Source organism: Anabrus simplex, chromosome 9 (genome assembly GCF_040414725.1).
Source record: "Anabrus simplex isolate iqAnaSimp1 chromosome 9, ASM4041472v1, whole genome shotgun sequence".
Taxonomy (NCBI): Eukaryota; Metazoa; Arthropoda; class Insecta; order Orthoptera; family Tettigoniidae; genus Anabrus; species Anabrus simplex.
In genome coordinates, this window is record NC_090273.1 from 72,250,709 (window position 1) to 72,269,016 (window position 18,308).

The 18,308-nt window shown below is 41.4% G+C and overlaps 1 long non-coding RNA gene across 1 annotated transcript in view; it reads left to right on the forward strand.

Moving 5' to 3' along the window:
• The first annotated feature begins 8,633 nt into the window (after window positions 1–8,633).
• LOC137502212 (uncharacterized) overlaps window positions 8,634–18,308 on the forward strand; it is a 174,114-nt gene continuing 164,439 nt past the window's right edge. The window contains exon 1 of the long non-coding RNA XR_011018728.1: window positions 8,634–8,763. This is a non-coding gene — a long non-coding RNA (uncharacterized lncRNA). The remainder of the gene's footprint in view (window positions 8,764–18,308) is intronic.

Consider the following 18,308-nt stretch of genomic DNA (forward strand, 5'->3'; position numbering starts at 1 on the left):
GTCATTGTCCTTACGCCCCTTCAGTATTTAAGGTTGAGAAATGACGAAATAGAACTTATAAACCTATTCTGTATGTAAATATGCAGACAAATTTACTACCCAACACTTAAATTAATTCAGAATTTAGCTTACCCTGCGCTGACCCTTCCGATGTCTTCCTTCCTCGTGGTTTGAAACGTCTCTGGCGATCACCGCTCGAACGAGGACCCACACTATTCTGAGATCCAAAGATAGGGCTCATCTTCTTACGAACTCTGCTTACTGTAAACTACATTTAAATCATATAACCACTTGATTATTTTGAATTTTAAAACTGAAACATGATTCTAACAGTGCCATATGGAAATAGAGTTAACCTTTAAATGCGTTTTTAATGACTTCTTTCAAATATTCGTTTTCATCTCATAAGTAATGCATGAACATCAGAGAAAGTCTTGAAAAATATTTGTCAATTTAAAGTCAAAACGTGATGAGTTTTGTGTGTTTTACATATATGCAAAGCTGTATAATTAGCTGCAGAGGCTAACCATTCTTCAGTTTTAGGGAAAAAATGTTCTCAGATAAACTACAATTTAGAGCTGATTTTATCTTTACAGTATAAAGTTTACACTTACTCCAGCTAATTAGCAAGAAGAATCTTGAACTAATTTTTGTACAAACGGAGGTTCATTTCACTTTTCTCGCGTCTGATGAAGATGTACTCCTTACTTTAAGGACCACCTGCATATTATGTGTTTTTCATTCCACATTGGCCAGTGATCAAGAATCCTTCCTTAAAATGGAATGACTGATCTTTAAAACCTCGTTCTCCTTTTCTTAATTATATCCGAAATTTATCTCTCTCGCTTGGAATTCCGCTTTCCAATTTGAGATAGGGTTCGAGCAAGATCAAAGCGAATCTTTTTCTGGTTGAAAGTTTGGTGTCCGGATATTTGCGGTCAGCACAAAATCATGGACATTTGCGGTCACTAAGATGTCTTTGTGCCCGGGTTGTGTCGGCCGAGGTGCGAGAGGTATCCGCCTCCGGAGAAGAGCGGTCATTACTCTAGCCGACCAGAATCTGTACCTGAGAGCTAAGCCAACGTAAGTCACATTTTATGAAACTTAGAGCCATATAACTGCCACTTTATTTTTATGGCAATAAAATAATAATGAAATGAAATGGCATATAACTTTTAGTGCCGGGAGTGTCCGAGGACATGTTCGGCTCGCCAGGTGCCCTTAGGCGACCTGCGTGTCATGATGAGGATGAAATGATTATGAAGACGACACATACACCCAGTCTCCGTGTCAGAGAAATTAACCAATGACGGTTAAAATTCCCGACCCTGCCGGGAATCGAACCCGGGACCCCTGTGACCAAAGGCCAGCATGCTAACCATTTAACCATGGAAACCAAAGCCAAACCCCATGGCACTATAGCCCTTGAAGGGCCTTGGTCTGCCAAGCGACCGCTGCTCAGCCCGAAGGCCTGCAGATTACGAGGTGTCGTGTGGTCAGCACGACGGATCCTCTCGGCCGTTATTCTTGGCTTTCTAGACCGGATTTAACCATGGAGCCGGGCAATAATTAACCATTTTAAGTGTAATTTATATTAATGAATGTTTTCAGTGATCAAAATTACACAAAATATATCAAGAACAATGATGAACATTTTTTGCCTAAGTCATAATGCAGCAAAAATGCTCTTCAACTTTCGTTTTTCCTCTCTCCTGTAAAATGACTAAAATCTGACTTACGTTGGTTTATGAATAACCAATAATATTGCAGAAAGTACAATAACATCATCATTTTTCTAGTTTCATTTCACGTTAGACGATGTGTAGGTTTAGAATATGTAATGTATATTTTAATATTTTTTATCGTAGTTGAAACGCAAAAAATGTGTCCGTTTTTTAACGTGTTTCAACCATGCGTCAACTTTAAGACATTACAGTACTTCTCAAAAAACCGTCATTTTTTTGAAAACATAAAATGTTGCAATTTATAAACAAAGTACAGTATAAAACATCCCAATGTATATTGCGTTAAAATTTGGATTCGCTGAGATGTGAAGTATTTCTTAGCTTCTTGTCGTCATCCGTCCTTTACACTTTTTCTTCCCCTTCAGACACACTCAGGTGACGATGCCATGTTGACTTTCCCTATACTTTCTTTACATATAACCATTGTAATGTGCACAGTGATTTGCCTTATTAGTAACTGTAAACTCCATTACATCACACAACAGTAATTACTTACACCACGAAGTTCCGTTATACAGGGCGTTTCAAAACGATTATCTGGGTTTTAAGGCTCAGTAGTACTTATTACATTGAACTTACAATGATAAATAATACATCAAACGAAAGAGCAACTCAAACAGTTTGTTCCTGTGCGCATGCACTGGTTCCTGGTTCAGGTACAGATCTGTACATGTATTTAGTTTCTCTCTTCTTTAACACAACAACAACAACAATAATAATAATAATAATAATAATAATAATAATAATAATAAATCTTCAAATATCTTTGGAGAAAGAAGTCAACAACCACCTGGATTCATGAAGTCAAGAAAGGTTTGGAAAGAAACAACACAAGGGAAGAAGAAGAAACAGAGAGAGATATTTCTAGAAAGATAGTGTTAAAAATGGAAGGATTCCAAAGATTCCAAGTGCTAGTAGCAAAGATGGCGACTGGGAAACGGAAAGCTTTTCGTGTTTTACACCTTGCAAGGACTGAATCTGCAGTTACAGTGCAACGTGCGTTCCGTATGAACTTCCATTGTCATCCTCTAAGTGATAATAATATCCGTAGATGGTATCATAAGTTTGAAGACACTGTCTGTCTTTGCAAAGGGACGAGTACTGAACGACCATCAAAGGACGCACGTGTTGAACGCGTGAGAGAGTCCTTCACGCATAGCCCCAATAAATCGGTGCCAGCTTACTTAATCGATTTAAGAAACAGGATTGAAGCAGCTGTTGCAACAATCACTCCAGACACACTGAGCAAGGTGTGGGACGAACTCGGCTATCGACTCGATATGTGCCGCGTGACGAATAGTGTTCACATTGAATACTTGTAGGACAAACTGTATGAGTTGCTCTTTCACTTGATGTATTATTTACAAATGTAAGTTCAATGTAATAAACGCTACAAAGCCTTACAGCCCCGTTATTCATTTTGAAACACCGTGCAGAGTGGTGTTTGTGGCGGAAGGCATCAGTCTCTGAATAATGCGCGTGAGAGAAGAATGTTATTCTCCAAGCGAGCGAGCAGGAGCCCAGGCAGGTTAGTGGGAATACCCCGAGATTAAGCTAATGAGGCCCACCCCCTGCTGGAGTGACCGCACATCTCCTGTGACTGCTGGGGAATTTCTGTGTGGGGGATAAGTTTATTTCAGTGACCGCAAATGTCCGGTGACCGCAAATATCAGACAACCGAAAGTTTTACACTAGGCTTTGCACAAGATCAATGCGAATTCTTTTCTGGAGGAAAGTTTTACAGTAGGCTTGCTTGGATTCATTTTATATTCTATATCAAATCCAAGCATTTATCACATCTATATCAACCAGATGGTAATACAATCAGAAATACCATCTTCTGCGTTTCATTTTACTGTAACTATACTCAATTGCCTAAGAGAATGTTTAGTGAGCAAGTTAATTTTTCTTTGCACATAATGCATTGCTAAGCACTTGAGGGATAAATCAACACCATTAAAAACATTCAGACAAATGAAGACTTGAAATGACAAGGGGGCTAAGTGCCAAAATAAGCATTTCGAGATATTAATAAGAAAAACCAAATGCAGTATATGTTCCACAGTGCACGAATACAGCAGAATGTATAATTATTTCAGACTAAAGAACTAGGAAATGTGTATTACAACTCAGACACTGTAAATGGATACGTGAAAACTAATAGAACTTAGGAAATGGGCTAAGCCCATTTGGTTATTTCTCCTGCTCTTCCAGTAAATTAAGCAACAAATGAAAAACCACACTCAAATGAAAATAATTTACAAAGAACATACTGATGACAAACATAGGAAAGTTTCTAACAAAATTGCACGTTACTGTCAGGTTCCACATTCTAGAGGAGTACTGTTTGCCATAGGCTATAATTATCTGCAGTAATTCTTAAAATGTCAATGCTGTGCAGATGTGGTCTACGTGTATGCACGGATAGGTCTAGCCATGAGTAGCTTCACAGAGCGAGTTGGCTGTGTGGTTTAGGCCACGTAGCTATGAGCTTGGGTTCGAACTCCACGGTTGGCAGTCCTGAAGAGGCTTTTCTGTAGTTTTCCATGGTCTCGCAGTTTCACATCAGGTAAATGTTCCTTAATGACAGCGACAGACACCATCTCCCCAGTCCTAATCCCATCGCCGCCGAAAACCCATAGGAGTTACTGTGAACGGCGGTAGCGCTGAAGATACGTAGGTTGATTTTTAAACTAGGGACCGAATCTTTATGCACTAAAAACTATAAAAAATATGCATTAAAATTGAAAACTATGCACTTAAGATCAAGCCAGTTTCACTCACTTTATACATGTCATTCACTGCAGACAGAGACATCACGATAGATAACTGCAAGTTTTTTAAATGTTTTCTGGAGACATATTACGTTTATTGTCCGCCAAAATAAGGTTATAGGCCGAGAATGACCTTTCTACATCAACTGAAGTGATGGGAGAAAATTTATACACTGGCACCAAAGGTTCCGAAAATTCATCTGGCAAAGACAGTCTATTCCACTCAAGTACTAATTATTGAATCTTCTTTAGTCCTGCTATGTTTTGGTTTACACATTGTTTCTTCAGGAATAATTGTAGAAATGGATTTTTTAATTTATTCCACTCAATATTGCTACATACTAAATCCTTACAAAGATCGGTTGAAAATATAGTAAGTGGTGGCTTCGGTTTTACATGCGTAAGAAGTAGTTGTAGTGTGTTGTTCTTCTTTCCCTCCTTTGCCGTAATATGCGCAGTCGTTTTTGCATGTTTTTAAAGCTGGAATTTCTTTCCACATTTCACTTCCTTCCAGCGTACTTGATAACAGACGACAACGCCATCAGTTGAATAATCACTATTATCTGACACCCACGGTTGTAATAATTGCTTTCTGCTGCCCTCTCTTGGGGCATAAAAAGGTACCCGGATTGTTTGTCGAATATAGCGGGCGGGAAGAGGGGATATATGCATCAAAACTGAAAAAAAGAAAAAAGAAAAAGGCTACAAAGTGGTAAGCTCTGAGCGAATTTCGACAGAGAGGTAAAGGTTGAAAGTTTACTAACCTGTGTGCGGCAATAATAGTTTTTCTTTTGAGATTTTGATTCAATAAAACGTTCACTAAATGAATAATAATTACACATGTATTGCAATTAAATAGAAGTACGGTGTGTTTATACAATTAAAAATCATTACTGTTTGACTACACACTAAGAAACTAACGGACACTAAAGAGACTGCCAGAATGACAAATGCGCGCGCCAAGCAGGTGAATCATACCTTTGTCCATGACCTTGGCAAAGAAAACTTCCTGCTACCCTTCCTCACAGCACATGCAAAACTCTCCACTACTTGCTGTGGCGCTATGCAAATCGGTCAGCCGGGACGAACGACATTTTGTGCGCATTTCCGCTAATAATTTTGTTAACAATTAAAGTTAATACAGGAAAGAATTAGCTGATAAGATAACAGAACTTCAACAAATTGCTTTTTATAATAATTTCTATAATTCACAGTTCCAGCCGGCTAAAATGGAATAAAAATGTAATGTTTTCTCAACGAAGTGGGGGGGACTGCACCCTCCCCCCAATCACCGCTACTAGTAGTCTAACAAGGGAACTGTCCATACTATCATATCGAAATCGACAATGAAATTTCGCAGAGACTATGAGGAGACCCATAAAATAGCGATGTACAAAAATTTAGCTGCCATTTCGAACTGGAAGGTTTCGAAATCTTGATACAAAATCCGTGTGACAACGCAGCTTACTGGACAACCCTTGCTTCTTGCTGGCTCGCACGGCGCACAGCGGAGTGGAGTTGCAGTTGTGCTGGAGAGAGAGAGAGAACGAACTGCCAGGCTACCACGCGCCAAGGTCACTTTATTCTTACGGAACGAATATGAAACAAAAATGAGGTGCGTTAATCGCATGATAACAACACAAATATTTTTGGCACCATGCACAACGAATATGCACTTTGAGGCCATATAGTTCTTCACAGTTTTCTTTACTTGTTTGATGGCAATATTTCGCAGACACTTCGAACTCGGGAGGTCTCTCCGTTCTATAATTTGTTGCGAGCCACGAATATTTAATCATGTCCTTGAACCGTGGGAAGAAAATTGAAAATGACTGAAGGACTGCATTTTCCAGTATGCTGTTTCTCTGATAAATATCAAACTGAAAGTCTCCACAAGGTAACACAATTTCTGTTAAGCGGCGATACAATGCCTTCCACTGCCGGAAGAAAAACTTGTCCAAGGGCTATATTTTCCCTATAGTGCCGAGAGGAATCTGGAGAATTTCTATACTGTTGCCTGGAGGAATGTCTTCCAGACAGCGACAAGTAGTCCAGGAATCTAGCAGTAGCAAACACTTCTCTTCCGCAAATGGGAAGAAGCATTTTTTCAACCAATACTTTAATTCCATTTTCCCCATTTTCCCTGATTTTGTGGCTGTTACAGTTATATTTCTGGCATGAAACATTTCTTTTGAAACTCTCGGACCGAAAGTTCCAGTTGCCTCCTGTAGTATAATGAATAATTTCGGGAAAAGAGTACCGACCACAGTAATCGTAGGCATAATTGTGTACGAATGGGTGAGTGTACTAACTGATTGAGCAACTGTTTCTTTACGTTTCTCACCAACAAACGGTAGAGTCCTTTTCGCTTTCATTTCGCGCGCGAAACCACTCTGATCAGTATTGTATATTGAAGAAGGGGTGTAGTCTAAAAATCGTTCTGTAGCTGCTTCCACAAATTTCTTTGCGACTTTATCTTTTTCGTCTTCTTCTTGCAGATACGTACGGGATACAAATTTCGTATTTTTTCTACTTTTTGTTCTGTACTTTTTCTTAAAACAACTCAACCAACTAGCACATGCACTGAAATTAGTTCGCCCCATTGAAATCTCTCTTGAAATTTCCAAGGCCCACAGTCGCAGGTCTTCATCGCATACATTCGGCTTCATTCTTCTTGCTTATGTAAAGCGAGAAAATAATTTTGTATGCATCAATTTCCTGTGTTCGATGGGGCTTACTGATGCAGATTCTAATTGATTCTTCCACCAGTACAGCTGTCGTAGTGACGTCACCTTACGACAAATTTTGTGAACAGTGGTTAATGAAAGCCGTTTCTTACCCCACCCCACTATTTAACTATAAATTTACAACTGCTTTTCTCTTGAATGCAAGATCTACAGTTTGTTTCACTTTCTTCTGTGGAATGGAAACATAGCTTGAACTAGTAGATTTGCTAGGTGACTGCGGTGCCTCTTCACTGGATTGACGGGTAAGACTCGGGGCTCAAAATCGGATCCGTAACACATCTTGTTCCTGGCAATGGTGTGCTGCCTTCTCTTTGAGATAATGCTGATGAGGTGTCGCTGCTTACACTATCACTTTCACAGTCACTATTTTTCTCCAGACACAACTCCGAGACGATGCTCGCACCCTTGGGATGATTTTCAATTAGTTCGATCACATATCGACCCATCTCCCTTTCTTCCGAAGTTATTTCACGGAAAGCGGAGAAACCTTTTTCACAGAAATAATGTAAAGCATACTCTAGAACATTAGCCGAATTCATGACTGCTCTTTCAAACGAACATGTAACAACTAGCTAGCTCAGGAAGCTCAAGTTAACCCGGTTGCTTCAGCCGGTCACCAGGGTTGTCCACGTCGAGCTATACGCTAACGCGCGCAATTATATTAGACATTTCCGTATCGTTTTCAGGACCTTACAGATCAAAATGGCAGCTGAATGTTTGTACATTGCTTTCTTATGGATCCCTCATCCTCTCTACCAAATTTCATCGTCAATTTCAATTTGACAGTATGGACAGTTCCCTTGTAAGAATAGAATAACAAATTAACTGAAGAAATTCCTCACAAAACTAGCCCCTGGCTACTGGCTGCCCAGGTGGTGAAAAGAATGACCCACCCCATACCTTTCTTGAAACAGCCAGGCAGCGTGCTTGCGTAAAATCCTGTTATCTTGTTATCTGTTAATCTGAAAGTTGCGTACAAAGAACGTCCAACACCCAGGTGAAACTAATTTTGTTCGAGATGTTTTAAATTAGGCGTATACTTAATTTTAAATGTATATACTTAAATATGCTCTTATGTATAGACTACGCAATAAATCCAATAAACCCACAAAATATGCATTTGCATATCTGCATATGCATTTTCAAAAAATCCGGTCCCTAGTGGCAACAACACTTTAGTGCCGCCGTGAAACGGAGCCAGGCAATGTCATTCATACCACAGGCAGCTTAAATGCCTACCCTCCTTCCGAGCAAACGAACACGCCCTTCCCTCTCCTTGCGCGTGCGTAGTGATGACAGGAACAGAGCAGTTGTGAACGAGCGATCACGGAACACAGTCGGAATGTTTTCGAAGCAACAGCAGAGGAGCTAGGTAAAACTGAATGTGCTAGAGAACGTAATGCACGACAGTGGCACCAACGTCTGCAAGAGGTTTGCGATCCATCTGGACCGCGAAGAACAACAGTTCGGCAGACTCCTACCAGTGTGAAAGTTATGGTGAGTGTTACCTGCAATTGGGATGGTGTTATCGTAAAGCAGTCCGGTTCCATGGCTAAATGGTTAGCGTGCTGGCCTTTGGTCACAGGGATCCCGGGTTCGATTCCCGGCAAGGTCGGGAATTTTAACCTTAATGGGTTAATTTCGCTGGCACGGGGGCTGGGTGTATGTGTCGTCTTCATCATCATTTCATCCTCATCACGACGCGCAGGTCGCCTGCGGGAGTCAAATCAAAAGACCTGCATCTGGCGAGCCGAACTTGTCCTCGGACACTCCCGGCAGTAAAAGCCATACGACATTTCATCGTAAAGCATACTCTTCCCCCAGGGAAGACCGTTAATGCGGAGAGCTACAGCTTGTTTCTGCAAAACAGTCTGCGAGCAGCGCTGTGAAGAAAATGATAAAACTTAATCATTCTGCACGACAGTGCAAGGCTACATGTAGCAGGAGAGGTGTCTGATTTGTTCAGTCGCTGGGACTGGGAATGGACCTATCACCCTCCATATTATCCATAACTTCGTCCTAATCCATAACAAGAAGGAACCATTGCGTGAGATTCGCTTCCGAAGAGTTGAAGAAATTCTGCAAGCAATCGATCGCTTTCTTCGCACTATCCAGAGACTAGACAGTGCCCAAAGACTTCCGCGTCACTGAGAACAGGTTGTACGAAACGCTGGTGGCTAAATAGAAGGCCTGTAAAACCTAGAACCTTGTATGTATGTCATGTATCTAGAAAATAAATAGTTGCCTCTACTTGTCGCGTAGTTCGTATCACACATCATTGTAGTAATTACGTTCAGCGCACAGAAAAGAAACCCTCTGCATTGTCTTTTGTTTATTCATTGAACTCTGATCTTCGATTTCCTTTTAACTTGAGTTATGGTGCTCACATAAACCCTCCTGCCTGAACCCGACAGGCGGCGGAAGTTTCGTATACTTACGTTGATATATCGAACTCTGAAGGAAAATCTACCCAAATAGATTTCTTCAAAATTCCATTTATTATCCTCATTCCATAATCGTAACACTAGATTTTGGCACTACCCTCGCTATTCCCGTCAACCACTCTTCAATGTATAATAGATCCGTGGCTGGGTCACGACTTTGGAATTCACTTCCAGCTGCTGTCAGGAACTCTAAGTCAATGTCAAAATTTAAGATTGCATGCAGAAGTTACTTGTTGAATACCGCTGATTGTTTCGTGTGGTTAGTGATGTACAATAGGTTGTGTGATTGTGGAAGGTAGGCTATTAACATTGCCATTTTACTGTACAGCTGCAGAACACTCTTGTTTCTCTTAATTAATATTAGGTTATTATTTTTTATTGTTATATTGTAAGTGTACATAATATTTAGTTTTTAACTCGTGTACATAGAACACTGTTCAAGGTCATACTTCGATTTCCGTTACTTTAGTATATATTTTGTTCTGTTTATGAATTGCTTATATTTTTCAGTTTGTATGTTACTGTTTTCATTATGAATTTTTTCTCTTTCATTTTTACTTTTGTGTCCCGGATTTCTTTCTATTTTATTTTATTTGTTGAACTTGTTTTCTTTCTTCATTATATGATCCCCAAATCAGTTATTTAAGTTATTTATCTTTGATTTTATAATAACATAGTACATTATTCATTTTATATACACTGACTGACAGAGCAAATGCAACACCAAGGAGGAGTGGTTCGAAAGGGATGAAAGTTGGGGAAAAAGCAGAGTCGGCACGGAAGAATAATTGATGTTTATTTCAAACCGATATGCAGGTTACACAATGCGCACGGCATCGACTCAGTAGGATGTAAGACCACCGCGAGCGGCGATGCACGCAGAAACACGTCGAGGTACAGAGTCAATAAGAGTGCGGATGGTGTCCTGAGGGATGGTTCTCCATTCTCTGTCAACCATTTGCCACAGTTGGTCGTCCGTACGAGGCTGGGGCAGAGTTTGCAAACGGCGTCCAATGAGATCCCACACGTGTTCGATTGGTGAGAGATCCGGAGAGTACGCTGGCCACGGAAGCATCTGTACACCTCGTAGAGCCTGTTGGGAGATGCGAGCAGTGTGTGGGCGGGCATTATCCTGCTGAAACAGAGCATTGGGCAGCCCCTGAAGGTACGGGAGTGCCACCGGCCGCAGCACATGCTGCACGTAGCGGTGGGCATTTAACGTGCCTTGAATACGCACTAGGGGTGACGTGGAATCATACGCAATAGCGCCCCAAACCATGATGCCGCGTTGTCTAGCGGTAGGGCGCTCCACAGTTACTGCCGGATTTGACCTTTCTCCACGCCGACACCACACTCGTCTGCGGTGACTATCACTGACAGAACAGAAGCGTGACTCATCGGAGAACACGACGTTCCGCCATTCCCTCATCCAAGTCGCTCTAGCCCGGCACCATGCCAGGCGTGCACGTCTATGCTGTGGAGTCAATGGTAGTCTTCTGAGCGGACGCCGGGAGTGCAGGCCTCCTTCAACCAATCGACGGGAAATTGTTCTGGTCGATATTGGAACAGCCAGGGTGTCTTGCACATGCTAAAGAATGGCGGTTGACGTGGCGTGCGGGGCTGCCACCGCTTGGCGGCGGATGCGCCGATCCTCGCGTGCTGACGTCACTCGGGCTGCGCCTGGACCCCTCGCACATGCCACATGTCCCTGCGCCAACCATCTTCGCCACAGGCGCTGCACCGTGGACACATCCCTATGGGTATCGGCTGCGATTTGACGAAGCGACCAACCTGCCCTTCTCAGCCCGATCACCATACCCCTCGTAAAGTCGTCTGTCTGCTGGAAATGCCTCCGTTGACGGCGGCCTGGCATTCTTAGCTATACACGTGTCCTGTGGCATACGACAACACGTTCTACAATGACTGTCGGCTGAGAAATCACGGTACGAAGTGGGCCATTCGCCAACGCCGTGTCCCATTTATCGTTCGCTACGTGCGCAGCACAGCGGCGCATTTCACATCATGAGCATACCTCAGTGACGTCAGTCTACCCTGCAATTGGCATAAAGTTCTGACCACTCCTTCTTGGTGTTGCATTTGCTCTGTCAGTCAGTGTATGTATTATCTTGTAATTTAGGTTTTTCTCCGGGTACTCCGGTTTTCCCTGTCATCTTTCATTCCAGTAACACTCTCCGTTACCATTTCATTTCATCTGTCAGTCATTTATCATTGCCCCAGAGGAGTGCGACAGGCTTCGGCAGCCGACACATTTCCTATCTTCGCTGCTAGATGGGGGCTTCATTCATTCCATTCCTGAGCCGGTCGAATGACTGGAAACAGGCTATGGATTTTCATTTTCATTATCCTGTAATTTACTTGGTTAAGTGTAAGAGAGGGCCACGAGCCCTAACTTCGCCACTGCTAAAGTCAAATAAAAATAAATAAAAACTACATAGATTCATGAGGTAAAATATTTCTCATCCTGGACTACGGACGACAGCGGGAAACCAGCCGTGTATTCAGTGGGTGTCCCATCGGAAATTTTCACCTCAAATATTTTCAGTCTGGTTGAGAATGGTGATAGGCGGATTTCATCTACGTAAATAACAATAGAGGATACATGAGAGAACATGCAGTAGTGTTCCGTACTTTAATAAGCACCGAGGTAGCAAGACCAAGTTTTCTTTGTTGACTTGACAGTGCCTTTCAAATCAGCCACTGATGTTCGGAAAGTGAGTGTCACAAAGGTCCGTGAGAATTACTCTCCAAGAATAAGCAGTACGTTTAATGTAAATGCGCTATTTCATAGGCCGGTCTTTAGACTGTATGCTTCGTAGATAGTCTTATCGCAATGACGTAATCAAATCGTGGGAGGAGCTGCGTCGCGAACCTCTGATTTGGAATGGTTCAGTTCACTTCGAACCGCTGAAGCAAGCGAACGACTCATCTGATCGGACCAATTCTGTTGTCAATTTGTGCGCAAACAAACGAAATAACTACTGCAATACAGTAAGCAACGAACACACTCAGTGACTTTATAACAAAAATAAACATTTTCTTAGCAGGTTACAAGCCAAACCAGCGATATGACCTACAAAATCAATCCCGACCCCCGATCCCAACCCCGTATTGGGTAGCATTACTTAGCTGTTCCTAATGAAGACATGATGGCATCATAACGGTTGTCCTACGACCCTTAGGGACAAAGTTACACATTCTGAAAATGGGAGAATTTTTCTTAATATCGATTTCAGAATGTAATTTCCGACCCATAATCACTGAATAGATATTCTTTCATCCGGCAAAGTGGTACCATTGCGGTAGACTTTGTACAATTAGGACAGAATTTACGAAATGTACGACACTTTGTAAAATTACCAAATGTTTTGATACATAACATGTTTGGCCTTTATACATTATCCATCCGCTTCACCAGGTGACCAGTCAGAGGAGTTCACAATAAACAACATCAATATCATAACAGCCTTAGCCCTCCATGACACCGTGGTCAGAGGTTCAAGGCATGTTTGTAGTATACAATTTAATTTCTAATCACTGCATTGCGTGCAAAAAGCCTGGATTCAATTCTAAACCTTTCCGCAGTCTTCATATGGCGTGAGGGCAAAGGATTTTTTTGGTAGTGATTCGTCCGTCGAATGGAGATTCTACGCCTTGAACAGACCCCTTGGTGCTATTCAGCAGGAGTAGGCTATGCACCGACACCATGTTTCACCCACTTCCTATCTCATTATCATCACCCAGACGCGTAAGTGACTCATGGGCGTCAAATAGAAAGACCTGCACCAGGTGAGCCAAACATGTCTTTGGACACTCCCACAATTAAAAAAGTCATACTATAAAAATGTCTTAAATATTAAATGTTTATTGGTTTTTAATTAATGTCTTTATTTATTAACAGCGACAGTTGCTCACTACGATATCATTTGTCTCTCTGTAGTCACAATTTGTCACCTGTAGATGTCACCAAAACCCCGCTGGACAGTTCCTTGCCTGTCCCCAACTGTACTTTTTCGTTTTGAATGGAACTACACCTATTTCCGTCACATAAAGTTTTCAAATGTGGCGCCAGCATTCTGAACGTTGAAGATATGGTGAGGATGATGCGTCAGAGAATATTTATGTGTTCACTTTCTCCGGTGACATAACACAAGGTATGAGTCATGCGTAGACCTTTTCTGCTCGACTATCGGGCTACTAAATCCTGACGGCGCTACATTTTAAAACGTACATCCTTTGTTATTCCTTTTCTCTAGTGATACGTGTCTGCCTGTGAAAATTATTGCGTCGCTGAATGCGGATACCTGTGATCAATTCTTCATGCGGCAGAAATACACTGCGAGTCTCTCTTTGCCGTGTCTAAGCGAGTGGATGATGCAATAGCCGCTTGATCCACACAGCTCACCCAATGATGTCATCGTCTAAGCTAGTTTGCGATAAGCGTCCGTACAGCGTGCAGCGTGATTGCTACTCACACACCAGCAATTTATCAGTTTAGTACGTTTCTTGACTTCCGAATTAAATCTTGAATAGCGAATTTTCGTGTACTGTAGAATGTTAATGCATTTCACACCGAAATTTTGCAGATTCATGAGGATGAATTGCAGAGAGTGAACCGGAGTATCATCACACGTTATAGGCTGAGGGAGAGCATTTTCAACCATTACTGTAATTAATGTATGGGAGGAAGATGTGTCATCTTATGGAATGAAGTTCTCAGCACAAAAGAGTGAAGCGCTGGTAACGACACGGAACAAGAAGTGAGCGTATAATGGCATGCCATTAGGTGGGGAGCAGTTGAAAAGAGCTGAAAGCTTGAAATACCTGGGGAGTGTAATTGAGGAAAATGGAGGAAATAGAATGGAAAACAATGAAAGAGGAATGTTTCCAAAGTGTTTTTTAAAAGTGTGGGAGGATTGATATTGAACAGGGATGTACCACAGAGATGTAAAGAAATTATCTACTAGACTTTTGTGCCAATTTTTGACATATGGATCAGAAACGTGGGTGTTGAAGGAGAGGGATAAAAGTAGAACACAAGAACTGGAAATGAAGTTTCAAGGGTGTCGAGTAGGTTTAAAAAGAATGGACAGAGTAAGAAATGAGAGAGTTCAGGGGAATGGTAAATGAGGTACCCCTACAGGAAAAGGTTGAACAATCAAGGCTTCAGTGGTATGGGCATAGTAAGATAATGGGAGAAGAGAGGATACAAAGAAAGGTGTTAGAAATGGAGTTGAAGGGAAGGAGACCTAGAGGAAGACCGAGGGACAGATGGCTGAAGGGTGTAAAGAAGAGCATCGAGAGGAGGGAACTGGACGACAGTGAGAGAAGTGGTGGATGGTCAGAAAGCGATGAAGAGGCTTATGTTCCAAGCAGACCCAGCTTGTGGTTAAAAACTGCTCCAGATGATGATGATGATGATGATTATGAAGATTGTGACGGCGATCGCGCTGGCATTTACCGACACGCTGTATGCACCAAGGATGACGACCCTTACAGAACTCGCCCTGTATTTACAGCAATATCTGTCCTCAGTGTAAACCCAAGGGACAGCGATTTTTTCTGCTGTATACAGGCTTGTGGTTCATAAAGGCGGTTAAAAATAACATAAAACTCGTAAGTGCACGTCTCTGTTAGATAATCCAGCAGTGTATGTATATTATTTTGTACAGTATTAGATACAATAATGACTCTAATCACACACTTATGTACACTAGTTCATCAGCTCCAACACAAATCTGTTCTGGCTTAAAACCTTCTCACAGTGCACAGTAGTACAGTCATCATCATCATCATCATCATCATCATCATCATCTTGACCATCTCCAGTTGCTCGGGTGTGGTGTATGAGCCCCTTCCATCTTTGTCTGCCCATGAACCACTCTTCTCTCGTAATCTTCTCCCAATCGTATCGTCTCTCCTCGACATCTTTCTTCACAAGATCGGTCCATTTTCCTCTGCGTCTTCCCACTGGTCTGTTTCCTTTTACTTCTCTTTCGAATTCTCTTCTTGCAGCCCTGCGTGCACTCATCCCTCTTATTACATGGCTAAACCATTTCAGTCTTGTTTTCTGGATCCTCTGTAGTAGGCGCTGAGTCTCCTATTCCCACCTTCTCTCGGACTTTTTCATTCCTGATCTTGTCCTTTCTGGTCTTCTGTATCATGCTGCGTAGGAACTTCATTTCTGCAGCTTGGAGTTTCTAGTTGTCTTGTCTCGTTAACGTGATAGTTTCCAAACTATATGTAAGGATGGGTGTGTAATATGATTTATATAATGGCATCTTAGCTTTCACACACCAGTAGTCTTACTTGGTAAAATTGACTTGCCTTGCTAATTCGACTGTCCACCTAATATTTTTCACGGTTGTTTTTCGATACTATACTACCCAAATACTATTATTATTATTATTATTATTATTATTATTATTATTATTATTATTATTATTATTATTATTATTACCCAAGTACTAAAAAGTTGGAACACTGCCCAGTTTGGTGTAATTTGTTCAAATCCGTGGTTTGTCATCTGCCCTCTGTAACTTCATCACCACCATTTTAGCCTTGTTGATACGGTACTCATTTAGTACACATTACATGTTAATAACACCAATACTAACACTACAGTAATGTTATTTACTTCTTTTAGTAATCCAGAATTGTACACTGGACACAACTATCCCCGGTAGCACGGTTCTCAATTAAAATACAGGGACGGCAAATAATGTCGAACAATTCCGCGTCATCTTTCGTTAGCGAAATACGACTGAATGCTCTTTACGGCTGTCGGTAGGACTTCACGTAACATAAACCATCTTCTTCATCGTCTTCGTCGCCATCAATTTCACTTCCTTTTCTTGGAGGTAATGGGTGACGAACTCTTGGATGTTTTTTAACTCCACCTCTGTCTCAACTTCTAGATCAATGGCCACGTAATCTTCTGCACCGACAATACCATAATTCCACTGATCGAGAGTTTGTTGTAGCAATGAGGACCTCGGTCATCTTAGATACATTTGGAACACACATGTTATGTATCGGATCATAAAATCCAACAAATAACATTTCAAAGAGCCTAACACTCTAATATTTGCAGATGATGTTCTGATCTGGGGAGAAAATGAAGCAGAAGTACAGGAGAAACTAAATAGTTGGAATGGCAAGTTTAAAAAATATGGACTAAACATCAGTAAAACAAAAACTGTTGAAATGACTATGAACAGGAAAGGCACAGATTCACACATTTTCCTGGAGGAAACTATATTGCAGTCTGTTTCTAACTTCAAATACCTTGGAAGTGTCATTTAAAAGATAACACAGTAAACCAAGAAATACTTAATAGAACTCGGACAGCTTCTCACTTTTATTTTCAAGTAAGAAATCTACTCTGGGATGATAAAATACCACAGAAAGCAAAACTGGCCATGTTTTATACCTACTTCATTCCAATTCTCACCTATGGACTCGAAGCATGTACCCTACACAACAAGAGAAATAGTTAAATCCAGTCAACAGAAAGGAAATTCATCAGAACAATGAACCAAAAGACCAGGAAGGCAAAGATTAGAAATTAAGCAAACAGGAAGGAGGTTGGCATCAAAACACCTGTTACCGAGTTTTTAGGAAGACGCAGGGTACAAAGGTTTGGACATGTCATGAGGATGGACGGAACAAGAACGCCAAGGAATTACTTTGAAGGAGAAGTAAAAGGGGAGAGGACTGTTGGAAGGCCAAGGAATAGATGGATAGACACAGTGGAATCGGAGGTGAGCAAGAGGAATGCCAAGTGCAAGTACATAGGGGAACGGAAACTATACTTTGACAGGAAGAAGTGGCGAACGGTTGTACACCACATTCGGGAACCTGGATATGGAAAATCATGATGATGATGATGATGTACTGGAGACGGTAAGGAAGGAAATTTACACATTTTTCCTGTATAGTCGCAAAAATTCCTACTGTTTCCATGTCGGAGAGGTTCCACTAAATACAGGTAAACTTAAAACAACATTAAACCATAATTCTCGGGACCGAGAACATTTTCCGACATGGAGAGTTTTCCGGTTCATAAAGGTTCCACTAAATGCAAGTTTTACTGTATAATTCCACCCAAAAAGGAAATGACTTGTTACCGCTGCCTCGGTGCTTAAACAGGACGCATATTTCACATTCTTTCATGTATCCTTTATAGCTCCTCCATATGTGAAAACAGCCTATTGTTACCTTCAACTTGTCAGATGTAGATTTGTCTCTGTAGACAATTCATCCCATTGGACACAGTCTCATTGCCACATCTGAACAGTCATTTAGAACTAAGGTGAGTTTTCCTGGACTAAGCTCCTCGTACAGTACAAGGTACTTACCTCATATAGGCGTCGAATTTTTTTAAATGCGGAACTTAGCCCCATTGGAAATTTAAGTCTTCAAATTTTTAAGGCTGGATTATAAACATTTTCTGGCCTCACTTACCTTCGAAATTTTCTTCCGCTTCTTTTTTTCTGCTGTCGGTAATATGACGTTTTCCTGGCTTTTCTTGCCTTCTATATTCGTCACTTGTTCTGGTACCGGCAACGTGGCGTTTTC